This window comes from Pagrus major, chromosome 22 (assembly GCF_040436345.1).
Source record: "Pagrus major chromosome 22, Pma_NU_1.0".
Classification (NCBI taxonomy): Eukaryota; Metazoa; Chordata; class Actinopteri; order Spariformes; family Sparidae; genus Pagrus; species Pagrus major.
In genome coordinates, this window is record NC_133236.1 from 622,997 (window position 1) to 638,782 (window position 15,786).

Here is a 15,786-nt window from a genome sequence, read left to right on the forward strand (position 1 = left end):
ATGACAATGTGGTAAAACCACAGGATTCAGTGGGAGAGTCGCAGTCGAGCAGCTTGTCAGTGTTTGCTAATAGACACAAGAGATTTATAAAGAAATGTGGGCTTGTACTGCAAATGATAACATGTCCAGCTATCACAGGACAAATTGTATACAGGCTTCCCAGACTCAATCTGCTTACTTAGTGTTTGCTTTTGTGTAACTTGGCAGAACGCAAGGCGGTTGCACAATTGTGTGTGTGCAGTGGAAAGCAAGCAGGCTGGTTTTCCACACAGCCACCACATAGACTAAATGGATTTGGGCAGTTCTCATATCATGTGAACATTCACATTTAATTTCTGTATAACTTCTTATAATGCTATTTTTCTTTATTTCTATTTTTGGCCACCACATGTACATCCAGATGCAAACATGAGTAATGATTGTTTATTTGTCGAGCTAAAGGAAGGGGGTAATTATGCTGTCAGCTCCTTCCTACAGAAAATTGATGAACTGCGTCTGTGTCTTGATGGAGTGCTGAGAAATAAAACCCCAGTTAATCATACTCCAAGTAGCATGTTCACAAGCTGTCTGCCTACACATTCACTTTTACTTCTGATAAAAGCTGAAATACTGCTTATAGTAACTGATTGCACTGCATTTGAAGCATTCTTATCAAGAACTTCAGTATTCATCCTTGAAGACCCTGAAATTTGGCTTTGAAAATTAAAAGTAAAACATTAAGCATTCATGACTAAAGAAACAACGCAAGTAAAGTTTCATTCCCGTTCCACTCATTCTGCGCAACGGCGTTTCAGCAGCGTCCCAGAAGCAGCTCTCTGCTCTGCTCCACGGAGAATACGTGGCGAGTCTATTTTTGACGGAAGCAGACAGCAGCCGTCAATCTCCACAGATCGAGCCAGAGGGGAAGTCAAACAACAGAATGGCATTGTACACCCGGTCAATTTTCAAATATAAAACAAAGTCGGACAATAAACACAGTTAAAACATACAAATAACAAAACAATTTAACTACGTAGCCTACACTATAGGAGAAACGGTTAAATAAACACAATCTAAACAAGTGAACAATATCAGGCAGGTCGGGAGGAGTCGCATGGAGGACGGGACAAAGTCGCTTGGAGGACGGGACAAAACAGTGGGACACATGCCAGGTAACAAAGATGTGTCCAGTGGAATCAAGGTGATGAGAAGCTGCTCAAATAACTTTACACACATGGAGACATCTTAATGAGGCCTTAGCAAGAGATTATTGGAAGGAAACAGGTAAAGAAATACATGAATAAATTCAACTCATTAATTCAATACAACTGTCTAATGAACAGTGTCAAACACATGTCAAAGGAACATTCTTTCTTTGCGTATGGGAATGTAGGTAAGGAACATCTGGAAAATGTATTAGTATTTTGTAAGCAAAAAGTCTGATCTTAACAGTTGATTAATGCAATAATATTTACCAACCAGACAGACATATGTAAATGAGCTGTGTATGTGCATTCCTTACAAGTAATCGTTGATCCCTGTTGTTTGTCAGTGAAAGTCCTGTGCTTTGTTAGAGAGAATTTAAAGCAACATTATGTGGAAATTGGCACCATCACATACATGCATACATATCCCAGGTCTGTAACAATTTGTTAGACATAATGTAGGTACTTAGCTACAAACAAAACTCATTATATCATAACAATGTTATGTCTTGAAAACGTATTGTATGTATATAATGTAATGTATGTAACGCTGTGATCCTACGGTCTCACTGTAGTGGCCCAACAAGTGATGGGGGAGCGAAGTGGCTGTGACCATTAATCCTATTACAAGACACTGTGCCATCAAAATGATTTTGAAGCTGTTATTTTAAGGTTAAAAAGTTAGGTAATGTTGCTAAATAAAGTAAAAGAAAACAAGAGCAAGTTAAAAACAAGAATAATAAACCAAAAGAATGAACTATTTGTAAGGTATAGCCAGAGTTTTAGTTTAAAACATTCAAAAAAATGAAATGATAGAATATGAAGTAAAACAGTGTTGAAGTTGCACTCCTCTCCTGTCCAGGCCTGCTCATGTCATCTCATCCCCTGCCTGGAGTCATAGTCCTGGTCAGAACCGGTGTAAATCACCTCCGTGCTGTATCTCCTGAGAGGAGTAAATCATGTGAGAGAGTTTTGTATGTAGGCTCCTTCCTTGGATATAGTTTAGAGGATTCTGCTACAGTCCATCAACCAGCTGATAAATGATGTACAACAAAGCTCTTCATTTGATGTTGATATTCATATTGTCTTGTTAAAGTGTTGCAGTGTATCTTGGCTATATCATATCATCTGTGTCAATATACAGCAGTGAATGTTTTATTAGACAATATAAGTCGTAATCAATAAAAAACTGTACAGGCTCTATAACCAGTCGGGACATATCCATTCTTTTGATGATTTACAATTATATGACAAGTGTTTTAACTGAGTGAGGAATTTGCATTTTAACAACTCTGTTCAGGAAGTGATTATTCAGCAAGACATTGTTTGAAGAGAACTTTGTATCATGATGGGGGTTCTATGTATTTATGTACCAGTACAAAATATTTTATTAGACTACATTTTATTTAATTGTGTTATAGGATTTTATTTACAGATTTATGGCTCCATTGTGCCTGATCTCACGTGGCTTCTTCTCTGGCTTACAATACCTAATGATAACAATACATTATTCCTTATAGGTAGGTAGGTGGCATACCTGCCTGATCAGGCTGTCAGAAAGAGGCAGATTTTCTGGGGTATTGGCAAATGGCATATCCTCAACAACCCCACCCCATATAACCCTACATCACAGATTAATAATATAAAAACAACAATGTGAAAGTAGGACAACTTTTCATTCATCTTTATTCATAACTCACAGTAAAACATATTGAAAAAACACAAAATGTACAATAAACAATCAAAAGTCAACATCAAAAATGTACACACATCACAACAAAAATCTTTAACTATGGCAACACGTTTTGAATTTGCACAGCTCTGATTTGTCCCTCTGACTGGCTTCTCATCCATGGGAATGATAGAGAAATGGTAGAGACTTATGGGTATTGTAGTATTAAGCAGTTTCCACCAAAACATTATTTCTCAGAAATAAATTAAAATAAGTGGTGGTCATGACAAAAACCTGTATGATCTTTACATTATCCCTGACTGTCTTGTGTCTCTATGTTCAACGTGTTTAACTTTCAACGAGCAAGTCAGTCTGGTTTCTTTAAATTCACTTAGAGAATTAATGAAGTAATACTGAACACTTTTACTATTACTGTATTATACTAGGGCTGGCACAATATCAGATTTACTGGACAGTTATCATGGCTAAAAGAATTCACGACATTAATAGACTTTTTGAAAAAAATGCTCTTTACTGTGTGTGTTATTGTGCGTCTTGTCTGTTTTATGTCAAAGTCTGAGTAACCATATGTCTGTCGGCTGCGACATGATTTTGAACAGTAGTAGTAAATCAATGACTAGCAGCCACAGAGCAGACCCATGCCCCACACTAGTTTTAACTGTTACTGAAGCTTCTTCTTTTTCTGTTATATGGCATTGTATAGTGTTAAGGCGCATTACCGCAATCCACTATAACCAGAGGTGGGTAGCCAAAAATTTTACTCAAGTAAAAGTACTGTTACTTTTCATAATCAGCAGAAGTAAAAGTAGTCATCAAAATAACTACTTGAGTAAGAGCACAAAAGTACTAAGTATAAAAGTTACTTGAGCAGTGATTAACTTAAAAAAATAAACAGAAGAGAAACACCAGCACACTTCTGTCTTTCCCCAAAAGTCATATTTGTTGTGGATCTGACTGGAGTTATTTCAGCCAGGGATGATCTTCATCAGGTAAAGAAGTGAACAGACACCTGTATTTATTTATGACACAATAACAAATCATCATCTATTGATGAGATAATCTACCACAATTACAGCAGGACAATATTCCCAGTCTGTATCTCTCAAGTATGATCACAAAATATTACATTATACATATAAGTTTACAAGTTTCTTGTTGGTTGGTTGGTTGGTTGCTTGGTTGCTTGGTTGCGTTTAATAGACTGTGTCTGTTATGTGGAAAAGTCAATATAAAGAGTTTCCACATGTTACAGTGTTACAGACGTCCCAAGTCGCAGTTCCCATCACAATCAGGTGTGAGCCTCCCATATCCAAGTCCATCCAATCACATGAAGACATTAAAACTACAAAAGTAGTTGAATGATGTTTTTAGCTGAATAATGAGATAATGTTGCAATGTTTTATCATCGTATATTAAATACAGTGGTGTTCTTCTTTACTTAGACCTGAAGAAGACCACCTATGGTTAAAACATATCAGTTAGGTCCACATTTGTGTGCATAACTCTGTCTCTACTTTTTTCTTTTCTTTTTATCAGTTTACACCAATAAGTATGACTAGATTAAATGCAAGGTACTCTGCGCTCACACACCGTTAGCTTGAATATTTACATTAGGGCAGAAAGCAGGAACAGACACTGTATATTACGCATTATTGCTTACTTGACTGCAGAGCCATTCATGTGAAAAATGTGATGCTAGAGGGGTAGGTAGAGCGTCATGGTTTGAAGCTTAAGGCCACTGACCAAGCTGCCGTATTTAATGAGTATGGAGAGTTAAGGTGTTGGGCAACTCAAAGAACAAGGCTCAGAGTTACGACAATTAAACCCATGTAGTAAAAAAACACCTACCAGTGATTAATTCCATATTGCAGTCTACAGCCCATGCCACAGTGCAAAACAAATTAAGATATCCAGTATAATATCAAAGTTTATGGATAGTCCATCCATTTTTTGTGGAAGTTATTCTATGAGCAAGGCACCCTCTCAGCACATTAAAGATTGTAGATGCATTCAATTTTTACATTTTTTAATGTAGCAGTGATAAGAGAGGCTATTACATCAGAAGAGTTAGAAACAACTGGCTGATATCTGCTTTTCAATCACACACCAGTCTAATAAATAAGTCTGCTCCTGTTATCACTTCATCTATTCAGCATTTTTCATTGTGGTTTTTCCTTCCAGTAAGTTAATGTAATGCTCCAGGACCATGCAACTGATTTGCCTCATACAGAAAGACTAATGAAGGTACACGAAAGCCACACATCACTCATCTGCACAGAAATACATGTAGTTTCAGCTAAACAGTTCCTTATCTCCAAACAAACACCTTCCTCCACTCTTTTGTTTTGCTTTTCCATTACTCTCACCTGGTGCACAGAGTAGTGTTCAGCTTTTGCACGAGGAACTAATCATTCAACTCCAGGAACACAAACATTATCTTGATGCATCCTCCCTTCCACAGAACACATGCCATTGTTCATGGTGCCCTTTTGTGGACCTTGAAGTTCTGGCCCAAAGTCAAGTCCTGCTGTGTGTGACCAGAATTCTACCAGAGGACTGCTTTGCTTATTTATTCAATTTCCAACAGGTAAGCATCTAATACCTGCTGCCTGGCTATAATTAATAGCATAGCAGTTGAAGGTGAAGCAGTTATGCAGAGTATATTATTTTTCTCTCTGTGTAGTACTGGGCTTTGCCTACTCAGTGCTTTCCCCTGCTTCATCTTCACCATCCAATCTGACAGTACTAGTAATTGTGCATTATAAGGCTTTGGCACAGGTTGCTGTTTAGTATACAGGAGCTATAGCAAGGACCTGATACTCCTTAATGCCTCTGCTATTAAGAACCAAATCACATTGCAAACACTTCATTAAACAGCCTGAGGCCCTGTCATTGTTTAATGACATATCGATGTGTTCAGTGGACAACAGCCGCAACAGCACTGTCTTTTTTCCTACGCTCCCTGGGGGTGTCATCTGTCACTCCATCTCCTGCTAATCGATGTCTCTGGAGAATGCTGCGGTAGCCCCACTGGTGACAAGGTGCATTAAAAATGTAGCGCTGTTATCTCTGCTGGGCTATTCATTAATTTTGCATGGTTTGGAGAGGTCCTCAAAAGCGTGCGATCCTCAGCACTTACTGTCCTCTGTAAACAGGAACTGTAGTACTGTCATCAGATATTTTCATACAAAGTATTTAAAGCTCCCCTAACAACATGGACAATAGCTTACATGACTGCATGGAATGTGATAGGTCCACATAAAATGATCACAGAAATGTTTCCGTTCCAATCAGGTCTGTTTATCTTTTTTCAATTTTCTCATTTCAGCATTGTTTCCAGCGGCATTGGGCTTTCAGCAAGAAGGCTTAGCAGCTACCAGTACAGCACCAAACAGACAAAGCTCAAGACTAGCTTTAGCGCAATGGAAAGTAAACACAAGCTAAAAGGAAAGTGAATACTGGAAATACATTTGTCAGGTGGATACTATCACTATCCCAAATATCTGTTAGATGTGTTGTGATTGTTCGCTAAGAGTTTACAAAGTGCTTGGACAGAGCAAAAGCAGGACACTCAGGAAGATAACATAACAGGATAAATGCTTAACAGTAACCCACATGTTAAAACAAGAAGGCAAAAAAAAGAAGAAAGCACAAATACATAGATAAATACATACATACATACATACATACGTACACACACATACATATATGATTACAGAAATACACACATATATATGCATATTAGGGTTGGGCCGATGAACAATGCCATCTTCCTTTGGTGATGGCTGACTGTCGACTACTAATCCCTTACCATCATAACCCTGATTTAAAAGGCTCCCCACCAGAGCACAATTAAGTGGCGTGTCCCCTCATAGTTGCCGTAAGGGTTAGAGTTGTTGTTTGTGATATGTGGGAAGAGGAAATGAAAAGAAGTATGTTGCTGCTTAGTGCACTAACATTACATCTCCATGTCCCATTTATTATTTTCTTATTAATCCTACTCAGTTAGGAGAACCCCAGACAATTGTGGCAGCAGTGTTTCTTTCCCGCGGGCCACTGTTTCTCTCAATCATGCCGTTTTTACACACAGTTTTCTTAGCTTAGCTTCCTTGGCTAGTTGGCCAATGTTGTTTTATACATATGAGACTGAACACAGCTTAGTTATGAACATGTGTGGAGATGAGAATGCTTTTAAACCTGGCACAGGGATGTATGTCGGAGTTAATAGGAGATAGTTTCCTCTGCAGGATGAGACAGTTTGAGATTCATGTCAGAGCAACGGTGGGAAACAGCGGCTGCTACAGTGGTGAGCTAACACACAACTGCTGCCTCACGACAACACTGAGAGGACATGCTGCCTCAAATTCATAAACAACGATGTCATCATCCATCACGATGTTTCACTGTAGACATCATATGTCAATTCAGCAGACATATATATATATATATATATATATATATATATATATATATATATATATATATATATATACATACATATATATATTTACTGTATATATTAGGGCTGTCAAAGTTAATAGTAACGCGTTAACGCGTATTACATTTTTTGATGCGTGCTTAACACACACACATTCTGTGATTATGACCCTTGGCCTGCCCTTTAGTTTGGGAAATCAGGACGCGATGCAGCAGTAACGTTGTGGATGGCAAACCTCCTTGAGCATAAATGGATAAAGAAAAGGGTCTTTTGAATGACAAGTTCAGCTTCAAAGCCCCCCACAGAACAACAACAGCCCCCCATGGCACCAGCACACCCTGACTGCAACAGTTATAGAGTAACAATGTGGAATTTTTTTCGAACATTATCGGAAGCGACCTTCCGATAACAAGATGCTGATAAAGATAATATCTTAAACCTTCCTTCTAAATTTCAGCTATCTTAGCCATATAGTTGTCAATGTGCCATGATTTTCCAGACTAAGATCTGGGGTGAAATGGTCAGAAAAACTGGAAGCTTTGAGAAATTTGTCACATCAACAAATCAGTAACAGCCTCAGGCAAAACTGGAGTAACAGCTCAATTCTATTGTTCCTTTCACCACCTGTCAAGATTATGCTAGCCCAGACATGCAGGCCGGGCCATCCAGGGAAAGGATGTCTTGTCACTACCTTCACTGTATAGCTGCCCATCTCTCTGAAAGACTGTATCATTTAACATGTTTGGCCTAAGAGTTCAAAACAACACTAATGGCCTCTCTGAGATCTGGAGAATCTTCCAAGGGAGTATCTGTTACGCCCATCAGCAGCACCACCCAGCTCTGGCCCTCAAAGGCATCTCACTTCACATTATTTTGATGCTGCATAAATCACCAAGGCTGCCTCTGACAGAGGCCAGTAGGTGATCTGGTGGAGGTCAAGAGGGTCACACACTCGCTCTCGAAGGCAGGCCAATGCAAGATGTCATATTAGAATTCCTCCCCTTTTAGCTCACACCATGACTCTGGATGAACTTCCTGGCAGAGGGGTCATGACTTTTTTCTCTCCAGTGATACATGCCTGAAAATCTGAATTTTATTTTTGAGAACTGAACAGCTCGATTTTCATATTTGTTGCTGTTAATCCATGTGGCAAATCATGTAATGATTACATATCCAGTTGTGTTTTATGGTAAAGTATTTGTGTAGAGGCCTCTTAGGCTCTTTAGGTTCCTCGGGATTACCATCACTGAGAATCTTTGTCATCAGGCATCACCATCCCAGTTAAAAAAGCACAGAAAAAGCTTTACTTTGTATGAAGGCAGAATTCTGGAGCCAGATTCTGGTAAACTTTTACAGAGAAGCAGAAGAAAGCATCCTGAGTGGAAATGTTGCAAACTGACATGGTTTTTGCACAGCCCAGGACAGAAGGGCTCTACAGTAGGTGATTAACACCACCCACCGATTGGTACCCATCTACAGAGCATCAGTAACATTGGCAAAGTGAGATGTTGGCACAGAGCCCAAAGGATACTAAAAGACAACACCCACCCCAGCCACAGTCTGTTCCTCCTGCTGCCACCTGGCAAAAGATACAGAAGTATCTGCTGCCAGACCACCAGACTACAGAGCAACTTATTTCCTCAGCTGTGAGACTCCTCAATTCATCATCAACACTACATTGAATAAAAGAGCCAAGCACAAACAACTCAAACATAGTTTAGTTTTTTAAACCTATATATTTAAAAAAAAAGAATAATACATTTACCATGTAATCTTGTAAATCACATTACTTGTACTGACCTGTGCCCAGATTTAGTGACTAACTCGGAGATGTGTGTTGTGTTTGCTGGTGTGAGCTGTCACCTGTGCTTGGCCACACCCCAGAACAGCCTCGGCACTGGTCCCAGTCTCCCAGCTGTGCCCTGGTCACACACAATGTTGGGAAGATCATTTGTCTGAATGGCCCACACGCTGCACATGCTGCCCGCGCTGCGTCCACTGAAGACAGAAAGCAGCAAGGCTATCATGCAGGTAACACTGTGACTGTAAATAATAGTCAAAGCTCGTTCTCTTGTCAGAAAAATTAACTCAGAAATTGTGTACCATATCTGTATGTGAAATTTTACATAATTAGAATAGTTCATGCATGCTTGCTGAACTTTCAATTGAAGAAGGGAATCATAACTGTCAGTAATGGTTTCAAGTGTCTTTATCCATGAGTTTCCTTGGGAGGTCATTGGGGAAATGATTATGAACTGGCATTAGTAAAAGAGTAATAACTCACACACTGGCAGCACTTTCAAGGCCTAACAAGCGTTAGCTGATTGGGCTAAGTAATAATTAGAATGGCACCCACTAGGGTGCATACCTCCACCAAGGGCCAACAGTCCCTTTTAATTCAATAAAGTGTGATCCAGTAACTAACTTGATACCCCTGTTTCATCAAAATTTCAAACCACCCATAACTGCTTAACCTTATTTTAAGCTCACCAGATCTAGGATCTGTATCAAATTGTACAGTATTCATGCATAGATACCAGCCAAAATACACTAAACTAAATACACCTGTTTTTTTTTCATCAAGATCCATGCAATATTCCCTGAGAAATTAACAATAATGTTGTAAAAACCCATTACTTCCTGGATCTGTCCCTTTTTCTGGATCAGCACCAAAAATTGATGGAGTCTATTCTGGGCAGAGACCCACCCTCTATCCAAGTTTCATGGAAATCTGTGAATAGTTTTTGTGTAATCCTGCTGACAAACAAAAGATGAAACAAAGCCTCCTATCTGGACATAATAATAGTGTTAGCAGTATTGTATTAGTAGTGGTTCTGACCCCACCCATGAGACAATTTAGATAGCTAGATCTTCATGAATGAATGATAGGCCGTACCAATTGCTCAAAGAAGAGAGGATTAGCATCCTGTTGTCAAAAATGTCAGTTCTGGTTCAGTGACAGTGGTATCACTAGGGCTAGGAGTATAGTAAAGAAACAAGGAGGGTGAGCAGTTCAAATGGCAGGCAAGTCTGTCTGAATGGGAGGAGTGCATCAGATGTTATGTTGCCCCATACCTTAACATCACAATAGGACATTTTAAACTAAGTTTATGACATTTTCTGATCCACCAAATACATTATTTGTCCATGCCCTTTAGAGTAACACATAGGTAGGCGACACGCAGTCTCTGTGGTGCTCCTGTTGTCAGAAGTTACAGCTATGATTCAGGTTCAGTTAGTTTTATGGTTTTTACTCATCAGGAACCACATAAATAAACAATACAAAACAGCATTTTAAGGAACCCAATTTAACGCACTATATATATTTACATTAAACTTGATACAATTACCAACAGTGAAGTTTTATAAATTGTTTTACAACATCAACAGCATTGTCACTGTTTATTACTCCTTCACTCGACTTCCTCCTTTTCTGCTGTAATAATTACTATGGCCACTAGATGTCCCTGCCTAACGAACAATGTAAATATGGGGCGTAATGAGCTGCTTTCACTTACTTGGTGGCACATTTTTTCTGCTGGCTGAACTACAGGTTTGATGCGTTGATCCCCGAGTGCGGCGTAACATGGAGCTTTCTCCTCCACACTATGGGATCGACGCATCTCGACTGGCAGGACGGCTACTGCTACTGCTAACGTGAGTTGTTCAAAAACCTTCTTTTTAGTAAACTCTGTGTACACAAACAATGTTCTCAATGCTCGTGTTCATGTGTAGAGACCCTGGTGATACTACAAGCAAAGTTTCATGTTGTGTCGAGTCTTCTTAGTGTTTTAAAAACAGCGATTTTGATGCTACCGTAAAGCTGCCCCTAAAACGCAATTGAAAATGATTTTGACCCGAAAACTAAAATACGGTAAATCTTAAAAGTGGCTTTTTCGTCGTAATTATGCTTTTACATGAAGATTTGACTCAGGTACGTTCACAAAAAAAGCCTAGGTCGCATTTTGGCAAGAGTTACACTTTAAAAAGCACTTTCATCTGAATACTGTGGCCCACTTAGTAGTCAAACCACCATCACTGTTTATCTAGCTCCACCAGTCTTACCAATAATGTTGACATTAAAGGACCAAAAATGGACTGATTAAGGTTGAGCAAATATTGTGGTTGTGGTTTGAAAAACACAATGTTTCATGTACGGACAAGATGGAGGGAAAATCACAGTGTTTGTCATCAAACAGTTAGTATGTCTAACCTTCCACCTTGACCTGCTCCCTCTTAGGCTTTCTGCACATCACTTGACTTTTGCCCTTGCATCTGCAAGAGCACAATTATTATTCACACAACCACTTTTGGTCTTTGTCAGGAAAATGTAATCAGGTCATTTTAAGAATTTGAATATTGCACCTGGAATTACTGGGTTCATTGGTTAGTGGTGTGTTTGTAATGTTTTCACAAAATGTGGATGATGTAACACAAAATCTCAGTTATATTATCATTTGAATGCCTTTGTATCCCCAGAACATCAACTTTCATGAGCTAAGAAAAACATTACGTTAAGAAGTAAGATAATTTTTTCAAACCATAAAATAACACTAAACCCTTTAGATTAAATGAAAAACGTGAAAAATTCTAAAACTAACATATTTTGGAGGGGCACATTTTTCTGAACAACAATTTGTTACTTTGACACCAAGACTGACACCAAATCCTGACATTTGCCAGATTCCAATGGCCTCCAGTGCTGCCTTCTTCACAGGGATTCTACTGTCACTCACGAAGAAAGTCATCATAGTGGAGGTAAAGATACTAGTTTTTACTCTGATAGAGACCTCAACAGATATAAAATATGACAGTATAATGACACAATGACATACAAGGCCTGTTTCTTATACACAGCTTTGCCTGGTGCCTTTGTGTTTGGCTCTGAATTGGCTCTGGTCTCAGAATTCTTAATGACACGAACAATTCAGAATTGCTACATCTCTCCACTTGTTTCTGTATGAAGTCACACTATAGAGCCTCAGTCAGAGTTGTTGGCTCTACTTGAAACATTTAAGATTCTTCTGAATGCATAAATGTTTCAGTTCCTGTCATTCAGAGCTTATTTGTGTCACATGGGCTTTGTGTGTGTGTCTGTGGGATTGATTTCAGGTCAACCTCTCACTGAACCAGAAACTCCAGTTCTCTCTCCTCTTTTGACCCTCCTCTCAGCAGATCACTGCTGCTGCAGTCGAGTTGATTAACGGGAGTGAAGATAAATCCACTTTTTATTCCCAAAAGTTAAAAAGTAATCTCTGAGCTCTCCTCCCATCATAGGGAGCAGAATCAGATGTGATTCCAGGTGTCTAATCCCCCAGAAGGTCTGGCTCTGCATCTGACTCTCTCCTCCAGAGTTGGCCAGCTCTGAGCAGCTGAGCAGTGGCTCTGCCGTCCAGTTTTGCCTGGCCCTCCTCACACAACACTCGGCAAATGTCCTCTGTTTTAAACAAAATTTAAAATACTGAAAAAAGCCAGGAGCAAATTCAGCTGATGTGGGTAAAAAAAAATCAGTGGATCTGCAAATCTGTGCAGGTCTTTTACATTAAGTTGAACTTTCAACTGACCTTTGACACACAGATCTGCACTGCTGATCAATGGCAAATCTTCTTCTCCTTGAGACAGGAATATTATTGTCTCATTAGAAAAGTTCATGCATCCTGTGTGGAGTCTGTAGAGTTTAAATTTTTTTTTTTTTAAAAAAACAAAGTCATTAACTGTCAAAATGGAAATGACTGCACTGAATGAAAAAATAACTGCTGCTTGGTATTTAAGAGTCACCTATTTTAGAGGCACCTTCACTAAGAGTGCTTAAGGGCACCTTAGTGAAGGTGCCCTTGTGCAAGGCATTTAACCTCCACCAGATTTGGTGAATGTGTTCAGCCATCATCAGCAAGAAACTCTGACTGCATTCTGCACAGCGTGAATGTGTGTAAGTGTTTGAATGTGAAGCAGGACATTATTTAAAACGAGTGAACATACTCAGCACATCTTCAACAGCTAAATAAAGGTGAAAGATGTAAAGTCTGAAGGGTTCAGATTATTTGCTTGCAGCATGACTGTTTTAGTTAAAAAAAAAAAAAACTGTCTATGGAAATTTTAAAGTCTGTCCTTAAACATTGTCTTTGACTTGAGCATGAAACATATGCCTAATGGGTACACTCATTGGGAGTCCTGACTTAAAACACTGTCTGTTTTGCCTCATTGTCAACCAAAAATGTGAACATACCATCAGCCCTTGACTAGCTCATGGTTATCTGATATGCTCTGGCAGCCCTTCATACCAGAGGTTTATCAATCAATTTCAGAGTGCAAACATGTATTTACTCCACTGTAACCAAAGTTGAACACAGCCAGGATTGGGGCATTAGTGTTGCATGAGGGATTGTACTGAAGCTTTGAGAAACAATTATAAAATAGGACAAAGGAGAGATGTCTTGTGGGTATTTCCGTGTGTTGCTGTAGATCGTCTCTCACTCTGATTGTGAGAAACAAAGCATTTGCAAGGCTAGTGGACAGCAGCACATTTCTGATTAATGTTTTCCTCTGTTTTGCATCTATAAATTATCAGGGATGACACCGGCTTTGGGAAGCAAGATTCCCATCAGGTGAGGCTTGCAGGCTGGATTTATCACACACCAATAAAAGTCTCATAGCTAGTATTCAGGGCCCCACTAAGCATTATTATTCATGAAAACTTCTACCTCAGTGTCTTCTCCTCTGTCTGCCCCCATTCACTCTCCTGCTCAGGAAACATTCAGACAATACTATTATTCTGCAAGCATTATGGAACATTGATTAATTCAGTGGCTCAGAAACCAACATGGTCTGGTTGCTAAAACAGCAAAGATTAAAACTTAGGGGGAAATTAAACAAGTCAAAGCATCCAGATTAAGACATTAACTTGGATGAGTTGTGTCCAATGATAGAATTTAGAAAAGAAACTTAACTGGATTGAATTTACAAAAATTGGCAAAACACTAAAATAATATAAAATACATGCCAGTGTTGGAATGCAACAGTCGGCAAATACCAGTCTAGCATTATCTTCCTTTGCCAGCAACGAAAAAAGTCCAGTTGTGCTTTTTAAATGGCACCCTTAAATGTAGTGCCAGATACTTTGGAGAGTGATGGATTATCACTAATGTATACGCGAGAGGATCGAGCTTCAGGGTAGGTGGTGTCAGAGTAGGGGGAGGCTGCTGCTTGTCCTCAGGCTGCACATAGTTCAGCTTTTAAGTGATAAACCCTTGAAATAACAAGTAAAGATACTAATAGACTGCAGAAATGTTACCATCATCATATTTTTTCAGCATGATTAGGTAAAAGAAAGTACTTCATTGCGTACAGTCATTTAAACATTATGCTTCCAAGAATATCTTAAACCATTTCAATAAAAACATAAAACAACTAAAAATGTTCCAATGTACACTTTAAAAAAAAAAAAGAGTTATATTTACATTATGGTATCTTCCTCTTAAAAATGAAAAGTTGAGTACATAAGTAATGAAATGCACTCTTGCCTCAATAGACTCGGTGGTTTTGCAACACAATCGAGTAAATGTTGGCGATGTACATTTCTGCAAACCACAGATATGTTAAAACGTCACCATTATGTTGAAACTTTGCGTTTCTTTAGGTTCAATTTTTCAATTTTATGTTGCAACATTATGTGTTTATGGTCTGGTTAGGTTTAGGCACAAAAAACATTTGTTTAGGGTTAGGAAAAGATCATGTTTTGGCTTAAAATACATCTTTTTGTCCCCACAAACAGCTGGATATTGTCCCAAGGGCCCCTCAAAAATATCCAGGGGATTCGCTCTTAGAAACATTGAAACAGAGTCTCAAACTGTGGTCACTGCCTCGGCAGCCTTCTCACCTGTAACTCCTCCCAATATGATAGTCAGGTCATAAACATGTCATGTGAACGTGATATGACACACATTTTAGAAATGTATGACACGTACAAATGTGGACATAGCAGCCAACATTTTACTCTGGTGACTGGGGCTGGGGTTTTGCTACGAAAGCCTAACTTGGTCTTGTAGGACCAGTAACTTAAATTGGACAGATGCTGTATTTGTCACTGTCAAACTGGTTCCCTTCAACTAATTTAAGAGAGCCAAATTTGTTTCTAGATCGTTCTCTATTTGTTGGGCTGGAGAGTCATGACTCCAGATTTAGATTTGCAAAGTAACGCTGCCTTTTTCACTTTTAAGTCAACATTGTTGAAGATACAGTCATTGTGTTTAAATAAATGTTATTGGAATTATCATTGGACAAAACCATTTGGGGGTTCCGTGCTTACATTCATTGTGATTATCTTCTCGAGTAACTTCTCTGGTTAAAGACAAATTATTATTACACAAAATATAAGAAAGTGTAACACATGTAATTTACCAACCTGAAGTTGTTATGCCCGCATACTGTAGCCTCACCCTAATGGCAGACCCAATAATGTCTGACAACAATAA